We start from the raw sequence: 6,471 nt of genomic DNA, 5'->3' as shown, positions 1-6,471 counted from the left end.
GCAGTTCTCATCAGGAATATGCAACATTGGTGTTTGAAAAGAAGGATCCGCTTCTGAGCAATTTGCATTTCCAGCAAGCTTTCAATAGCCGACTGTGAATGAGGTCTTTCTGTGTTTGTGAACAGTGCAGGGGGGCAAGACGAGAAAGCATCCACACTTCACCCCCCCCCCCAACAGCTCCAGGCAGGGGAGACAAGAAGCTGCCTTTGCCAAGAGCCGAGGATGCTGGGATGTGTGTGTGTGTGAGTCATTTCTCCCGGGAGGTTTCCAGGGAGCTGAGCCCTGAGAAGCAAACTCGCAGCCAAGGCCCAGGAGGGCTTCTTTTCCCAGCTTTGAGCGTCCTCTTGCTCAAGGATATGTCTTTGTGTAGCGGGCTGAGCGCCTTGGTGGGTGGGGCCCGGTCGCTCCAGTTTGAATGGGGTTCACCTCCCTCTTCGTAAGGGTTTCCTTTTTGTCCCCTTTGCCTTAGTTAGGAGTCACCTGTGTAGTTTATTGAACCGACCCCCACCTCATCTTTGTTCTCAAGAGGCAGAAAGCGTTCACCGAAGGCTTTGGCCCCAGTACAAGGAGCCTATGGTAGGTCCCTGAGCCACGGCAGGCAGCGCCTCTTGATCACTGTGAGAAAGACGGTTTAGCTCGTATCTGTTCTCATTCATGGCTCCTCTCCTAGGACACAGGGGAGTGACCCCAGGAAGGACAGAGTGTCAGAGGGTCCCCAGTACCGCTATCCTAGCTCTTGCTTCAGATACACTGTGTGCACTTGGGGGTCACAGAGCTGAGCAGTCCAGATGTGCAGTTTTGACACCCCCCCCCCAACCAGAATGCATTTCAAAGTCATTGGCATGCGTGGACTATCACTACAGAGGATTTTATTCTAGGATCAGTTGTCTAACCCCTAGGCCAGTGTTCTCAACCTTCCTAACGCTGCGGCCCTTTAGTACAGTTCAGTTCCTCATGTTGTGGTGACTCCCAACCAAAAATTATTTCGTTGCTACTTTGTAATTTTGCTAATTATGAATAATACTGTAAATATTTGATATGCAGGACATCTGATATGTGACCCCTGTGAAAGGGTTGTTTGAACCCCCAAAGGGGTCTTGACACACAGGTTGAGAACCATTTGGCTTTTGGTTCTAGGACTCAGACCAAGCAAATGGCTTTATTTTGTCTGGGGGTGAAGTTTACAGTTTGTTAGAAGGTACTGAGTGCTGTTGGGAGATCAGTGTGGTCTATGTTGTGCCAGTGACTGAAGCCAGGGCTTTGTCTCCTTGCTAAGCCACCTGACCAGCCATTTACCTTTCTCTAATGCCTGCTTCCGAGGAGGCCACCCAGAGATCAGCGGACATTCCTCATCAGCAAACAATGACAGAAAAATTTGAGAATATACAAAAATAGTGTAGGGAATATCTTAGTCTATTTGCACTGCTGTCTCAAAACTACCTGTGTGGTGTACTATGTGTGTTTTAAATTTATATTTACCACTTTAAGCTTTCCCTCTCCATAAAGTGCAGGCCATAAAGTTAGAATTTCTTTCCCCCAGGTCGGCTGTAGAAACTCCAGTCTTCTTCTGACCGACTTGCAGTTGACTGTAAAGAAATTCTATGATCTACCAGAGATCACAACAGCCTCCCCATTACCCTAGAGGGAGAATGCTGCCCAGAGATGTTGAGAGGAATCCTAACAGGCCTTGCTGTGTCTGTTCCCCCACCCATTCGGTCTGTCATCACCGGAACAATCTCTTTTTGTCCAATCACATCTCTGCACTGGTGTCTGTGCGTGCATCATGCCTAGGCAATAAACCCTCCGTAGACAAGGCTGGGGTGATCCTGCATAGCTGTTCACAGAGGATGGTGCATGAGGGGACAGGGAAGTCCCTTGCTCCATCCCCATACCCTACCTTCAGGAGATTTTTTGTTTGTTGTTTTTTAAGACAGGGTTTCTCTGTGCAACAGTCCTGGCTGCCCTGGAACTCACTCTGTAGACCAGGCTGACTTCAAACTCAGAGATCCACCTGCCTCTGCCTCCCGAATGCTGAGATTAAAGGTGTACACCACCACTGCCCAGCCTCTGTAGCTAATAAACATGTTTCCTTGGGTCCCTAGAGGGTCATTCTAGCAAACCCAAATACGAGGAGAGCTTGGGGAAACTTTGATTTATGCCAGTGGGTCAGAAGCACAGAGTCTGGGTCTAGAAGCTGCTGGATGGGGGCAGTCCTGAGATCTGAGCCCTCCACCTGTAGGATCTATCTCCAGGCAGGTTGTGTCAGAACTGGATTGGAAAGACCCAAGGATCTTGACCACAGCATCGGTGTTGCTTGCTGGTGTGGAGAAGTCTTCTCTCCTCCCGAGGTCACAGAGGTTTTCAGGAGTCTTCAGTGTTGTGAGGCAGGAGAGCAGAGGAGAAGTTTTTTTGGAGGCACAACTGAGCTTGAGACAGGGTCTCCTGTGGCCCAGGCTGGTCTTGAGTTTGCTATGCCGTGGAGGATGACCTTGAATTTCTAATCCTTCTGCCTCTATCTAGAGAGTACTGGGATTGCAGGTCTATGTTGTGCCAATGATTGAAGCCAGGGCTTTGTACATACTAGGCAAACACTCTAGAACTGAGCTACATCCTCAGCCCTGGGACCTTCTGCTTTTCTTTTTTCTTTCTTTCTTTCTTCTTTCTTTCTTTCTTCTTTCTTTCTTTCTTTCTTTCTTTCTTTCTTTCTTTCTTTCTTTCTTTCTTTCTTTTTTTTTTTTTGACAGGGTTTCTCTGTGTAGCTTTGCACCTTTCCTGGATCTCGCTCTGTAGACCAGGCTGGCCTCAAACTCACAGAGATCCGCCTGGCTCTGCCTCCTGAGTGCTGGGATTAAAGATGTTGGCCACCACTATCTGGCTCTTTTTTTTTTAGTGGCTGGAGAGACAGCCGTGGGTGCTGGGAACCGAACTCTTATATTTTTGGTTGTGAGCCTAGCCTTTAATGGCTGAGCCATCTCTCCAGCCCGCGCTTTTGTTTTAATAAAGGTACTAAACTCATTTAGGAGGGCACCACCTGCATGACCTAATCATGTTCCAAAGGCCCCACCTAATACTGACATATTGGTGATTGGCTTATGTTTTAACATATAGACTTTGGGGGTTGGGGATGAAAAAATTCATATCTAATGTGGAGGGAAAAATCCTTTTTCACTTACCCATGTTAGGTTTGTTGACAGAGCCCTCCAAATTAGACTGACAAAAGGCAGATTAACAAGAAAAAAAAAAACAAGTTGTTAACGAGTTATGCAGGAGAGCATTCAGAGAAATAACAAAAGGCAGGACTTAGAGAGCATCTTCACCAATGGCTTTTGTAGGGAAGTTGTAAATGGTCTGAGTGTGTATGGTAGCCAACTGTGGAAGGGGTCACTAGTGGCAGATGAGGCAAGCGTTGTGTGGGGTGGTTTCCCTGTAAGCTGTCTCCAGGGACAAGACTGTTTACCCTTCCTGGGGTGAGGTCATCTCATTGTAACAGCAGAAATTGTGCTGTTTTCAGGTAGATCAGAGAGGTCAAAGAGCTATTTCTCAATGGCTTTCTGCTTAAACTAATCCTTCTGCAGAGTGCCATGCCATGAACCCCAAGTAAAAATGACCCCTCACCTGGTTCCCACCACAATCACCCATTTCAACTTCCTCTGAATTTCTGCCATCTAGTGTTCTATTTATACCATATATAACATATATTATATATGTGTAATATATAGAGAATATATATATATACACACACACACTGTTTTATATATATAACTGTTTTAACCCTGACTATAAAACCACTTTCACAGCTAAACATTTACTGTCAATTCTTTAACAACAGATCTAGACAGCGGGTCAGTAAAAAGTTTTTTGTTGGTCCAGAGGGGTATCACGCACTGGCTCACTAAATGGCTAGGCAGTGTGGAGCCTCCAGAAGGTTCACAGTTCTGATGGGGGAGTCTCAGATGGTACAAACACTCCAGAAAATTTCTCACCAAGTGAGTTAAACATATGCGCACCTTAGAACCCAGCAATTTCTTTTCTAGGTCTTTAAAAAAAATGAAAACTTCACTTTTATTAAAAAATTTATTTATTGCCGGGCGGTGGTGGCCTTTAATCCCAGCACTCGGGAGGCAGAGCCAGGCAGATCTCTGTGAGTTTGAGGCCAGCCTGGACTACCAAGTGAGTCCCAGGAAAGGCGCAAAGCTACACAGAGAAACCCTGTCTCGAAAAACCAAAAAAAAAAATTTATATATGAACCCTACCTGAAAATAACTCTTTATCAGTAGCAGATGAATGGGGACACACTTAGAAATAAAAAGAGAACTATTGCTACATATAGGACTGAAATACAAATTCAAAACATTGTGTTGAAAAAAAGCAGCCAGACAAGAGAACCCATGATGGTTGAGTCCATTTACTTTGGTTCCTAGAACACCAAAGTATGGTCCCATCAGTCAGTGCCTCAGGGACAGGGTAACAGGCACTGTGGGCAGAGTCTTAGAGATAGGGGGAGGAGGTGGAGGAGGCTTGAGGACAACAGATAAATGCATGGGGAATATAAGGTGATTTGAGCCCTCGCCCCTCACAGTCCCACCCGGAGTCTGTGGTCAGGTATTTAAAGTAAGTCTGGGACTAGAGATGCATCTCAGTTGCTGAAGTGATTGTCTAGATTGTACACGGCCCTGGGGTTGATCCCCAGTACAGCAGAAACTGTGCCTGGTGGTGTGTGCCTGTAATTCTAGCACGTGTGCTGTGGAGGCAAGAGGATCAGTTCAAGGTCTTCTCAGGGAATTTGGGATACATGAGACCATCCTGGGAGACATGGCCAGCCTGGGATACATGAGGCACTAAGGGAGATCGAGAAAATGAACAGAGCGAGAGAGCGACTAACGTGAGTCTGGCTTGTTTGGGTGAGCACCTCCAGGTGTGTCTGCATAAGCCAGCACAGCCTGTGTGTGCGGCCGAGGGCTGTGTTTAACCAGGGTCAAGGTTTTGCCAAGTTATTTACAACAAGGGGGTCTAATGAATACACCAGGGAGAGGAGTTCATCTTCGGTCCTAGGGGTCAGGCCTTGCCGAAGCAGGGGCCACTAGGTTTCTGATATCTGTGGGCTTCTTCATCTCAAACCGCAGCACTGGGCAGAAGCACAAACCTCCTGTGTCTCTTGTTACACATTCTTCTAGAGCCCGACTTTTCAGAGAAGGCTTTATAGGCCAGTGCTGGCCACCTCTGCTGTCTGGACATTTCCTTCAGCTAGTGGTATTTGCTGGGATCGCCTTAAACAAAGATTCTAGAGTTCTCGGGATCCCAGTAACTAACCAGCCTGGCCTATCCCATCCAATTCTCTCTATTGCTACAGGAAGATCAGTCCCCTCCCTCATCGGGGCAGTCCGGCTAGATTCCCCCTTGGCCAACTCTTAGAGAAACAGCAAGTTCTTAGCCCACCTTTACCTGCCCCACAATACTTGGGCACAGCTTTCTCTGACATCTACTCTTCTCTGTCTACAGGTTTCCTCTCCAGAGGAGGACAGAAGTGTCTCCCTCCTGGTAGGCCTCCCATCCGTGGTAGACAGGAGCGGCGGTTACCGCTTAGTTTTGTCTTGGGTGGGATCGCTCTGATGGTGTGTGGTGCTATCTTCCAGGGCGGCACCAGCAAAGTCTGACTCCAGCTGCCTGCAGAGGCCACCGTAACCGGCGCTGTCCACCTCCTTTCCTCTTCCAGGAGTATTTGCTGGGATTTCTGTTGACTATGATTCTACCTGACTAAGAGAAGGAAAAGCTCACCCAGCATCGGCCAGAAGCAGCTGCAGGGTGTAAGCAGGTCAGGACCTCGTCACAAGAGGGACTCTTTCCTAGAGATTGCCCTGCTGGGTTTAGGGCTCTTGCCTCCCAGAATGTAGGCTTTTTGTTAGCTCATCCCGCCTGCCCCTACTAACTGGCCTGAGGTGAGGCTGACTAGTTAAATCAGGCATTGAATTGTGCCTTGCAATTCTTGCTTTTAGAGTGAGAAAAATAAAAACACATTGTCTTGCTGATTTTGTGCAGAGTGTGCAGAGAGGCCAAGACCAAGAATGGTGGGTTCTTACTTCAGCTCTAAACATCTTAAAGGCACTTACCTCCCCGACTGTGTGCTGGATCCAACTTCCATATTTCTGAGCAAAAGACACTGAAGACAGATTTCTAGCTGGGTGTGGCTGCACACGCCTGTAACCCTAGCATTCTGCAGGAGGTAGGACGATATTAAGTTTAAGGCTAATGTGGGCTACATAGAAGTCCTTGTCTCAAAAATAAGAAAAAAAAAATAAGCCCGGCGGCAGCGGCGGCGGCGGCGGCGGCGGCGGCGCATGCCTTTAATCCCAACATTCAGGAGGCAGAGCCAGGTGGATCTCTGTAAGTTCGAGGCCAGCCTGGTCTACAGAGCGAGATCCAGGACAGGCACCAAAACTACACGGAGAAACCCTGTCTCGAAAAATTAAATAC

The sequence above is a fragment of the Peromyscus leucopus genome, chromosome 13 (assembly GCF_004664715.2).
Source record: "Peromyscus leucopus breed LL Stock chromosome 13, UCI_PerLeu_2.1, whole genome shotgun sequence".
NCBI lineage: Eukaryota > Metazoa > Chordata > Mammalia > Rodentia > Cricetidae > Peromyscus > Peromyscus leucopus.
Note: the sequence above shows the minus strand (reverse complement) of the source record.